Here is a 12,531-nt window from a genome sequence, read left to right as displayed (position 1 = left end):
TACTATGAACATAAGTGTAGGTGGATTTCTTTGAGTAGCCATTTTCAATTATTTGGGGTATATACCTAGGAGTGGAATTGCTGAGTCATATGGTAATTCTTTGTTAACTTTTTGAAGAAGTGCCAAACCATTTTCTGAAGTAACTACACCATTTTATGTTCCTATCTCAATGTATAAGAGTTCTAATTCCTCCACATCTTCCTCAGCACTTGTTGTTGTTGTTTTTTTCTCATTATAGTCATCCTAGTGGATGTGAAGTGGTATCTCATTATTGTTTTGACTTTCATTTTACTAATAACTAATGATGTTGGGCACCTTTATGTATACTTGTTGACCATTTGCATATCTTCTTTGGAGAAATATATATTCAGATCCTTTACCCATTTTTACTTAGGGTGTTTGTCCTTTTGTTGTTGAGTGGTAAATGTTCTTTATTGTGTTCTTTGTTACCTATCAATTCTTCTATTTCCTTGCTGATCTTCTGTCTAGTTGTAGCCATTATTGAAAGTGGGACATGGAAGTCTCCCACAATTACCATTGAATTGTTTATTTCTTCCTTCAATTCCGTTAGCTTTTGTTTCAGTATTTTGGATCACCATTGTTAGATGTATGTATGTTTATAATTGTTATATCTTCCTGATGGATTGATTCTTCTATTATTATAAAATATCTGTTGCTCTAGTAATATTATAAAATATCTGTTGCTCTAGTAACAATTAAAGTCTATTTTGTCTGATATTTCTATAGCAACTTGAGCTCTTTTGTTACCATTTATACAGAATATCTTTTTCCATCCTTTTACTTTCAACCTACTTGTATTCTTTGAATCTAAAATGTGTCTTTTGTAGGACAACATATAGTTGGATCTTTTTAAAATCTGCTTTATCAATTTCTGTCTCTTAATTGGAGAGTTTAATTCATTTACATTTAATGTAACTACTTATAAGGAAAGAGAACTTCTGCCATTTTGCTATTTGTTTTCTATATGTCTTAGACATTTTTTGTCCCTCAATTCCTCTATTACTTCTCTCTTTTATGTTAAATAGATATTTTCTACGTGGCATTTTAATTCCCTGGTCATTCCTTTTACTACATATTTTTGAATTATTTTCCTAGTAGTTGCCCTGGGGATTAAAATAAACCTCTTAATTTATAACAATCTAGTTTAGAGTAACATCAACTGAATTTTTTTAAATAAATTTATTTATTTATTTTTGGCTGCATTGGGTCTTCATTGCTGTGACAGGCTTTCTCTAGTTGCGGCGAGTCGGAGCTACTCTTTGTTGTGGTGCGCGAGCTTCTCATTGCTTTGGCTTCTGTTGTTGCACAAGCTTCTCATTGAGGTGGTTTGTCTTTTTGCAGAGCACAGGCTCTAGGCACATGGGCTTCAGTAGTTGCGGCACACGGGCTCAGTAGTTGTGGCTCACGGGCTCTAGAGTGCAGGCTCAGTAGTTGTGGTGCACGGGCTTAGTTGCTCTGCGGCATGTGGGATCTTCCTGGACCAGGGCTGGAACTCGTGTCCCCTGCATTGGCATGTGCATTCTTAACCACTGCACCACCAGGAAAGTCCCTAACGTCAACTGAATTTTAGTATTCCAAATCTTTGCTCCTACATAGTTCAATTTTCCCTTCTCTCCTGCTCAGCATTGTTACTATTACAAATTACATCTTCATACATTGTGTGCCCATTAACAGATCGATAAATATTGCTTTATGCAGTTGCCTTTAAATCAGATAGAAAAAAAATAGTTTCAAACAAAAAATACAGTCATACTGTCTTTTTTTTTTTTTTTTTCACGGTATGCGGGCCTCTCACTGTTGTGGCCTCTCCTGTGGCAGAGCACAGGCTTCAGACGTGCAGGCTCAGTGGCCATGGCTCACTGGCCCAGCCGCTCAGCGGCATGTGGGATCTTCCCGGACCGGGGCACGAACCCGTGTCCCCTGCATCGGCAGGCGGACTCTCAACCACTGTGCCACCAGGGAAGCCCCCGTCTTTTATATTTACTCATGTAATTATCTTTATCAGAGATCTTTATTTCTTCATATGGCTACAAATTACCATCTAGGTGTCCTTTTATTTCAGCCTAAAGGACTTTGCTTAGCATTTCTTGTAGGATAAGTCTGCTAACAACAGACTCTCCTTTTGTTTATCTGGGAATATCTTAATTTCTCTTCATTTTTAAAAGTTACTTTTGCCAGATATAAAATTTTTCATTGACTCTTTTTCTCTTTGAGCACTTTGAATGCCTTCTTCCACTGCTTCCTAGCCTCCATGATTTCTGATGAGAAATCAGCTGTTTATCTTATTGAGGGGCACTTGTAGATGATTAGTCATTTTTCCCTTTGTGCACTCAAGATTCTTTGTCTTTGGCTTTTGATTGGTTAATTATGATGTGTATTATTGTGGATCTCTTTGAGTTTACCCTACTTGGAGTTTATTGAGATTCTTGGATTTGTAGACAATGCTTTTCATCAAATTTTAGTTTTCTAGCATTATTTCTTCAAATACTTTTCTCATCCTTTCACTTTTTCCTCTCCTAGGACTAGCATTATGCATATGATGGTGCCCCACATGTTTCTAAAACTTTATTCACTTTTTGCTTCATTCTTTTTTTCTTTTGTTCCTCAGACTGGATAATCTCAATTGACTTGCGTCTGCAAGTTGTTGACTCTTCTACCTGCTCATACCTGCTGTTGAACTCCTCTGGTAAATATTTTTATTTCAGTTATTGCACTTTTCAGTTCTAGAATTTCTATGTGGTTCTTTTAAAAATATAATTTCTTTTTATTGATATTCTTTATTTGATAAGACATCATTCTGATACTTTCCTTTAGTTCTTTAGATATGGTTTCCTTTAGCTCTTTGAACATATTTCAAGTAGTTTATTTAAAGTCTTTTACTAGTAAGTCCAGTGTCTGGACTTCCTCAGGGACAGCTTCTTTTAATGCTTCCTTTTCCTGTTTTCACCATTATTTTTTCTTTGCATGCTTCATAATTTTTAGTTGAAAATTGGACATTTTGTATATTATAATGTGGAAGCACTAGTAATCAGGTTCTCTCCTTTTTTCAAGATTTGTTGTTTGCTGTTTATTTTACTTATTTTTCTCTATTTATTTAATGACTTTTATGAACTAATTCTGAAAACTCTGTATTCTTTGTAATATGTGGCCACTGAAGTCACTGTTCTGCTAGATTGGTAGTCAGCTAATGATTAAACAGATATTTCCTTAAATAACTCATACCAAAAATATTTCAAGTTTTTGGCCAAGGGGCTCTGTGTGTGTGGTTGGCATGCCTTCATCACTCAGCCTCGTAGTTTACAACTCTGCCTTAGACTTCACTTTCTCTAGTGTAGAACCTCAAGGTCAGCCAGAGGTCAGATCCTACAGCCTTCTCATGTTGTTCCTGAGCACCCAGGGCATTCTAGGTTCCCAGGAATATGTGTGAGCTTTTCAAAGCCTTTATGGACATCTCATTTCCCAGTCTTTTCTCCCAAGCTTTGTGGTTTATGCCAAATGTTATCTATAGCCTCAGGCAGCAGCAGCTAAAACATTCGCCTTTAAATGCTTTGGACAAGTGCCCCACTCCCTCCCAGTAGCTTTTGAACTGGACCAGTTCCAAATCAGGGCAAATAAAGACAAGTGTTTTGAGCTGGTCTTCCATGGAGCCACCAGATAAAAAGGAAATAATTACAATTCTTTGCAAATAATGTCCATTCTGTCCCTCCAGTACTGAAAATATGGGCTGTTTTTTCAAGGCTACCTCTGAGCTGGGGTGTGGGGAAGGTCCCAGGCTGAATAAAACGCCACAAAGCTCACTGTTCCTACTGAGATTCGCCACTTTCCTTGAATAAGTACTTCCCGATTACTGCAAGCCCTTAGTTAATTTCCAGGGCTGTGGAAAAGTTGATTCTGACAATTTTTGCCAGGTGTTTCTTTTTTTTTTTTTTTTTGCGGTACACGGGCCTCTCACTGTTGTGGCCTCTCCCGTTGCAGAGCACAGGCTCCGGACGCGCAGGCTCAGCGGCCATGGCTCACGGGCCCAGGCACTCCACAGCATGTGGGATCTTCCCAGACTGGGGCATGAACCCATGTCCCCTGCATCAGCAGGCAGATGCTTAACCACTGCACCACCAGGGAAGCCCCCAGGTTTTTCTTTGTTTTTATGGGGAAGAGGAATATTGGCATTCTTTTCCACTTTCACTGACACCACCACTTCTCTCTGTATACTCTTTTATTATTTCTTCATATGAAAACAAGTTTGTAATGTGCTTCTATTGAAAAATTAGGATAGTCCAGTCTTTCTTTTAGCTTAGTTGATCAAACTTTTAAAAAGATTGACGGTTTAGAACAATTTCTTGCAGCTACGCGGAATGCCACATTTATAACTTCCTCCAGTTTCTTGTTCAGGCAGGGCTTCTTGCTAGAGCAAGCCCTCAGAGAACTCCAGCTCTTTGATCATAGTTGGCATGGCTCCTGCAACTAGTACCCTAGCAGCTGGTTAGGTTTGGTCAGGTCCTTTCACCTCTTCCTCATACTCCTACCCACATTGGGCTGGTCCTGGGGTTGAGGGAAGACACCTGGAAGCCTGGGTCTTAAGGTACCCTGGGCACAGTGCAGCCTCAGTCTCAGACCCTTCTCCAAGGCTTAAAAATGAAGTCCAAACGCTCCCTGACAACTGCCAGAGGCAAGTTGTCACAAGAGGCCAGATGGATATGAAGGTAGTACTGGCAGTTTGTCAACCCTACCCACAACTCTTGGACCACCAGTAGGGCACATACAAAATAGACACAAAAGTGATTATACAATCAACCCAAATACCCATCAATTGATGACTGGATAAAGAAAATGTGGTCTATCCATACCATGGACTATTACTTGGCAGTAAAAAGAGATAAAGTTCTGGTACATGTTGCAACATAGGTGAACCTTGAAAACTTTATGTTAAACGAAAGAAGCCAGTCACAAAAAAGCTCATGTTATATGATTCCCTTTATACGAAATGTCCAAAATGGGCAAATCTGTAGAAACAGAAAGTAGATCAGTGGTTGTCTGAGTTAAGGGTGTGGGAGTGGGAATGGGGAGAGACTGCTAATGGATCCAGGGTTTCTTTTTCGGGATGATGAAATGTACTAAAATTAGATGATGGTGATGGTTGCACAACTCTGAATATACTAAAAGACACTGAATTGTACAGTTTAAATGGATGTGTTTTATGTTATGTGTATAATATCTCAGTAAAGCTCTTAAAAATTATGTATATAAAGGGGAAGCCCAGGCTAGGGCAGCACTCTTGTCCTCAGGCACGTGCTAGAGCTACTGCTTCTTTTGCTTCTCTCTGGAGGAGAGCATGCAACCTCGGAAGGGGCACTGATCAGTGAGGGGCCCTGAAGCTTGAGCTACATTCACTCCACTCCAAGGAAATCTGTCTGTGGATATGCTCCCAACATTCTTCTCTTTTCTTTTATTCTTTCTTTTCCTTCCCTTCTTCCCTTCCTTCCTTCCTTCCTTCCTTCCTTCCTTCCTTCCTTTCTCTGTTGGTTATGTGACTCCTTCAGGTCGGCAAAACTTTTTTTTTAATGTTGGCAGATACATACTCAGTTAAAGGAACATTCCCATCTTCACTGACTCATTTGTTGGGAACAAGCTACAGGTTAGGGTGAAGGGAGGTGGATGGCAGGGCCCAGAGAGATGAAAGGAGGAGTGACATTTTTAAAAGTATCAATGTATGAGTGATTTAAATTGAGTACTTCCTCAATTTAAAACAATAAAAATCCATCAAACCCATCTTTTCTTTCATTTGTCTACAGGTCCTAGGACAGATGGTGACATTGGGGGCAGCAATCAGAAAATCCAAGTTGGCCTCAGAAGCAATGGTAGATTTGACGGTACCTTTGGAATCACATCTAAGGGATGCCTCGGCTCATGGAATTCCATCCCAGCCCCCACCCTATACATCCCAAGTCCCCTTTGAACAAGCACAGACATCTTTTCCTGATTCTTCCATAGTCATTTCCAGAACTGTGCCCAGGCTTTCCTATAAACAATTTTGATTTGGTTAACTTTGGGCTGAGTCATAGACCCTTATAGGACTAGAACGTTCTGACAGTTTTGGTGAATGCCCCTCTTGGGATGGGGAGCATTGTCAGTCTCTTTCCCATTCTCTCATCACCATCACTATTTGTGAAGAGAGCCTTGCCTCTGTGACCCTGGGGTTTGGCAAGGCACCAAAAGGTCCGTTTTTGTCAAGGAGCTTACCTCCCAAAAGGAGAGTGTGTTGTGGCACAATGTGTCAGCGGCCCCCAAACCTGCTTCTCCTACACCCTGGACACACGCAGAGTCAGGCTACATTTCTCAGTCTGACTGACAGTTCGCTGGGATCGTTTTACTGAGGTCTGGCCAAGTAGAATGCGGGCAGAAATGATAGGCGCCATCTCCAGGTCTATTCCCCTACCAAAACAGCTAGCCCATGGCTCCACTCTGCAGTTTTCACCTGGTTGGTGACCTGAACAGCCGTAAGTTAAAGACAGCAGAGCCAAAAGCAAAAAGGGACTGAGGCCCTGAATCACCATCAGAAGACTGCCCACATTGGACTGTTAAAAGAATGGAACTTTTATTGCATCAGACATTGATATTTGGAGGTTTCTCTGGATCTAGGGAAGCCCTAACTAGTACAAATGTATTTTAAATGGGCCTAACCATATTACAATCAAGTTTCATTGCTGTGTAACAGATTTCCTCAAAATGTAGTGACTTAAGACAACACACATTTGTTATCTCATATTTTCTGGGGGTCAGGAATTCAGGGTGTCTCTAGCTCCGGGGCTCATAAGGCTGCAGTCATTTCACGGCTCTCATGGCAGAGAAGCCACCCCCAAGCTCAGTCTTGTGGCTGTTGACAGCTGTTAGTTCCATGGCTACACACATGGCTATTAAATTCAGTTCCTCAGTCATACTGACCACATTTCAGTGCTCAATAACCACATGTGGCTAGTGGCTACCGTTTTGGAACAGTGTGGATCTAGAACATTTCCACTGTCACAGAAAGTTCTATGGGACTGTACTGCAAAAACAAAACAAAACAAAAAAACTGCTCTCTCTAAAAAGCTGACTTTTCCCAGAATTATGAAGCAATAAACATCTATGCTCTGAGGCACCCAAACTCTCTTTTTCTGCCTCCATTGCCACTCATATTCTTCCTCTGTCTCTTTTCAGGAACTCAGCTGCAACTAGTTTCTTTCCTTCTTGAAAACCTGCTCTCAAGGAAGAAGTGATTAAACTCATTCACACTGAGGTGTAAGTGACTACCTTTTAACCTCATAATGTCCTCGAAAACATCTTCATTCCAACAAGACCGAGTCTACAGCTGAAGGAATAGATTTTTAATTGTAACACTTTATTTTTTTTTAACATCTTTATTGGAGTATAATTGCATTACAATGGTGTGTTAGTTTCTGCTTTATAACAAAGCGAATCAGCTATACATATACATACATCCCCATATCTCCTCCCTCTTGCATCTCCCTCCCTCCCACCCTCCCTATCCCACCCCTCTAGGTGGTCACAAAGCACCGAGCTGATCTCCCCCGAGATGCGACTGCTTCCCACTAGCTATCTATTTTACATTTGGTAGTGTATATAGGTCCATGCCACTCTCTCACTTTGTCCCAGCTTACCCTTCCCCCTCCCCCAATTGTAACACTTTAAATAGCCGCAGGGCTCATTGAGGTGGAGCTCACCCCACTGCCCAGCTGCACACCACCCACCCCCCCCCAGATTGGGAGTGGCTGGGGGATGGAATCCTCAAGTCTTACTAAATGCTTTTGGAACTTGAAGAATCCTTTCTGAAATGAGAATAGTCACCCCTAACCTATCTGGTTTATGATTCAGAGTTTCACACAGGAATTTTCCCAAAGTAGGTAACAATTTGGATATGGATGTGTTCGAACTTAGCAAAAAGCAAACACATCATATAGTAGAGACTGTCTCTCTCTATTTATAACAAGAGGGCACAGATCGGGTGAACAGCGTTACGACATTCAATGCCTAGCTTTTCTTCCTAGCATAAATGAATCCATCATTTAACTTGTTTCAGCCAGAAGGCCAGCCTTTCAATCGCAGAGGGGAAACAGTTCATGGACAGAAGAGGCAGAGAGCGCAGGAAAGGACTCCGTTGGTTACCACCCAGGTGCTTTTCCACCTGAGCTCACAGGCCGCTTATTAGAGCCTGGTGCTCAATATTCACCCTGGAGGCTTGAGCAAGGTCGTGGGGGGTACGCACATAATTTGCCACATTGCCTCCCCGTGATCATTCGGAAGCGAGAGGGGCTGTCTCTAATGACAGGTCACGAACATTCGCCAGGCGGTTCCTTTATGCCTGCCTCGTCGGGCTGGGCGCTGGCAGCCCTGCCATTCAGGCGCTTGTTTTTGTTATGGAACAAAAGCCTCACTCCCAGCTGTGGCGCCAAAATCTAGCTCACACTGTACGTGTAACTGACAGCTCGGCAGCCGGCGGAGGGGAGGCCGGGCTGGGCTCCTCCAATCGAGGCACCCCTGCCTGCAACCCCGCGTGTTTACAGGCAGCCGTTGCCGGGTAGGGAGCCCGGGGAAAACCAGGACGTGGAGTAGCTCGGAGTGGGCGGGCGCCCCAGGAGAAAAGTGAAAGTGTGCGGCCAGCGACTCGCGAGGAAGCCACGTTGTCACCCCGGGCCCGCGGCAAGGTGCTGTGAGTGTATTTGGTTAACGCCTGCAAGCAATTTCCCTGGCAGATCCTTCTAACTCCGTGTGCACAGTCTCTGTGATTATAGGGCGATAGAGTAGCAGAATGTGTCCTCTTCACTGGGGCGGGGGAGGGGAGGGGGAAGGAAGGGACTGATAGATACCCAGTTAAGACCTCCATACTCCATCAGGTGCTCTGCAGTGACACAGGTGAGAGAAAACTGAAGGAGTTGACGGCTTATAGGTTTGAGATGTTGATTGCTTCCTGCAACCCTTCAAAGCAGAATGTCACTGCCATCATCATGATGATGCTTATTAAACATTAAATCGTGTTTGCCACTGTGTGCTCAAGCCACAGGTTCTTTTTACTTACATGGTTCAATAACTTGTCTGAGCCTTGAGTAGTGAATAGAGTAACATAGCAAAGAAAGTTCCCAGAGAGTGCTTTGCAAAATGAATATGCAAGATCCGTATCTGTTACACAGCAGGCAAAATAAAACAGATTCATGCCTACTCAGTGGACACCAGGAGACTGAAAAGGATTTAGCTTTGGGGGCAATTAAATGATTGTGAGTTTGGAGTTTCTGGGTTGGAGGCAGTAGAGCTCAGAGGCTGAACGGTAGCTCTGTAGTCTGCCCACCCAAGGGCTGCTGCTGCTTCTGCACCTGCTGGTTGTGTGATTTTGGACAAGACTTCACCTCCATTTTCTTATCAATAAAGTGAAGATAATACATCCGGACTTGCTGGGAAGGTTTAACAGAATAATTTATGTAACGTGGCTGGCACTTAGAAAGCGCACAAAACATGAATGTGTTTATTTGATGCCAATGTATAATGGAGACTTTTCCACAGATAATGGTATGATGATAGGCACATTCTTCCGCATGAAGAGAAAAGCATTTAGGACAGTATACCTGGCATGTATGAGCACCCACTTATTGTTGGTGGTGCTGCTGCTGAAATCAGACAGATCCTAGCTCTGCTTGGCTCTGCCAGTGCCTTAATTTTCTCATCTGTAATGTGGATGTGATAATAGTACCTATCTCATAGGACTACTGAGAGGATCAAGTGAGATAACTCATGAAACTGACACCTGGCAACACTCAGTAAGTGTCAGCTATTATTATTACCTTCAGCATCGGATGGCTGATCATTCTAGAAATTATGGCTTGGTGACAGACTATATTTTCCTTGTAGTATAATTTAAGGACAGGGGGAGAATGAAGTTTGCCTTAGGAACATGTCCCATCATGTCTGTGCCCCTCTTCCCTTTAGATCTGAGTCCTCTCTTTTTCTCTAGGCTCCTACTGCCCTTTCGATGCCCCAGCTGCCCAGGACTCTGCATTCTGACATCAACCAGACCTTTCCTCTCTGTAGCACTTCTTTTTTAAATACTTATTTTGAGATCATTGTAGATTCACATGCAGTTGTAGGAAATCACAGAGAGACACTGTGTACCCTTCACCCAGTTTCCCCCAATGGTAGCATCTAGTACAATAGTATAATATCACAACCAGGATATCATCATTGATACAATACACCTTATTCAGACCTTACCAGTTTTACATGCAGTTGTGTGTGTGTGTGTGTGTGTGTGTGTGTGTGTGTGTGTAGTTAGTTCTATGCAATTCTGTCATACGTGTAGATTTGTGTGATCACCACAACAGTCAAGATTCAGAACAATTCTGTCACAAGGGTCCTTTGTCTGACACTCTTTTTACCCTAGACCTTCTCTGATCCCACCTCCGCACCATTTTCACAAAACTTTTCTCTCCTGAGGTCAAAGACCTGCTAAGAGTGTGTGTAACCTATCACAGATAAATTCTGGCTAGGGGATTATTGGATGATAACTGTTGAATGGAGCATACCCCCAAGATCATTGTATTCTCAGAGAGAGCTTCAATAATTTTGCTCTGAGCAGTAGGAGAATATCAAGGGAGAAAGCAGAAGGATTAATGGGGCTCAGAATTATCACTCGACTTTTAATGTGCATGAAAAAGTTTGGGGTGGGGAAGAAACATAGAAGTCTCTTATAGGACCAGAAGTGTACTAGAATGATCCATCTAAATGGAAGTTAACACACACACACACACACTGTCTTAGTCTGTTTGGGTTTCTACAACAAAGTACCATAGATTGGGTGGCTTACAAATGGCAAACATTTGCTTTTCACAGTTCTGCAGGCTGGAAAGTGCAAGATCATGACATCGGCAAATTCAGTGTCTGCTGAGGACCCACTTCCTCATAGACAGAGGTCTTCTCATTGCAACCTCACATAGTAGGAAGGGTGAAGGAGCTCTCTCAGCCCTCTTTTATTAGGGCACTAATCCCATTCATGAGGATCCTGCCCTCGTGACCTATTCACCTCCCAAAGCCCCCACCTCCTAATACCATCCCCTTGGGGGTTAGGTTTCAACATATAAACTTTGGGAAGGACATGAACATTCAGAACATAGCATACATCTTTAAAATGAGGTGCCTTGGGCTTCCCTGGTGGTGTAGTGGTTGAGAATCTGCCTGCTAATGCAGGGGGCACGGGTTCGAGCCCTGGTCTGGGAGGATCCCATATGCCACGGAGCAACTAGGCCCATGAGCCACAACTACTGAGCCTGCGCATCTGGAGCCTGTGCTCCGTAACAAGAGAGGCTGCGATAGTCAGAGGCCCGCGCACCGCGATGAAGAGTGGTCCCTGCTTGCCACAACTAGAGAAAGCCCTCGCACAGAAACGAAGACCCAACACAGCAAAAATAAATAAATAAATTATGAAACTCCTACCCCCAACATCTTCTTAAAAAAAAAAAAAAATGAGGTGCCTTTCAGAAACTTCTCCCCTTCACCACCACCCCCATTACCTATTGGAACAAATAAAAAGTCTATTTGCTGCAGCCCAAGAACTGAATCTCTTTCCTGTTCCCTCTGAATAGCACAGGTCAGAAGTTAAACAACCAGTCAATGCCTAGACTTGCAATCTCCACCGCAGAGCCCTGTTTGATTGCCTGTGGCCAACCACAGCCTTTAAGTGCTGGTGACCCTGACATATTCTACAAGGCACAGAAAGCACTGGCTTAAAGCCTGACAGGGTGTGAGGGTGAAAAGCATTCCCTTTACAAATTTTGACATAATTAGAATGCATAATTTTCCACAAGTATTTTTTTTGTCCCACAGACTTCTTTCAGAATCTGACTACAGCGCAAAACCTGGAGAGTGAGAAGTGGAGGCCTTGGGCTTCGTATCACAAAGATGCCCTTCTATCGAGGAGCGGAGCCCAGGCACAAATCCTCCTGGCTTTCTGTGATGCTACTGGCAATTGCAGAAAGGGTAGTGGGGTTGGGAGAGACAGGTGAGAAGGAGGGACACTGCTGGAGGGAATGTTTGGTGCAGATGTCTCATGTTCTGAAACTGTGGTACCTGTATCAGCACCACCCCCATCTGTGGAATCAGAGACTTTGAGGCTGTGTGCCATTAACCTGTGGATTTTTTTTTTCATTTCCTTCCCTGGTGGCGCAGTGGTTGAGAGTCCCCCTGCCGATGCGGGGGACACGGGTTCGTGCCCCGGTCCGGGCAGATCCCACATGCCGCAGAGAGGCTCGGCCCGTGAGCCATGGCCGCTGAGCCTGCGCATCTGGAGCCTGTGCTCCGCAACGGGAGAGGCCACAACAGTGAGAGGCCCGCGTACCGCAAAAAAAATTTAAAAAATAAAATAAATTTTAAAAAAATAATAAATAAAATAAAATTTTATTTTAAAGAAAACTCAAGCATTAAATCACAGTTCATACTTTATATGGAGATTGAAAGATATACAAAGTTCCAAGT

The 12,531-nt window shown here is 43.0% G+C and overlaps 1 long non-coding RNA gene across 1 annotated transcript; it reads left to right on the top strand.

The window, feature by feature from the left end:
- The first annotated feature begins 8,658 nt into the window (after positions 1-8,658).
- On the top strand, positions 8,659-12,269 carry LOC116742143. The gene is made up of 3 exons (XR_004346380.1): positions 8,659-8,720; positions 11,884-12,058; positions 12,226-12,269. It is a non-coding gene; the product is annotated as an uncharacterized LOC116742143 (long non-coding RNA).
- The last annotated feature ends 262 nt before the right edge of the window (positions 12,270-12,531 follow it).

Source organism: Phocoena sinus, chromosome 17 (assembly GCF_008692025.1).
Source record: "Phocoena sinus isolate mPhoSin1 chromosome 17, mPhoSin1.pri, whole genome shotgun sequence".
Taxonomy (NCBI): domain Eukaryota; kingdom Metazoa; phylum Chordata; class Mammalia; order Artiodactyla; family Phocoenidae; genus Phocoena; species Phocoena sinus.
This window is presented reverse-complemented; position numbering and strand designations above follow the sequence as displayed.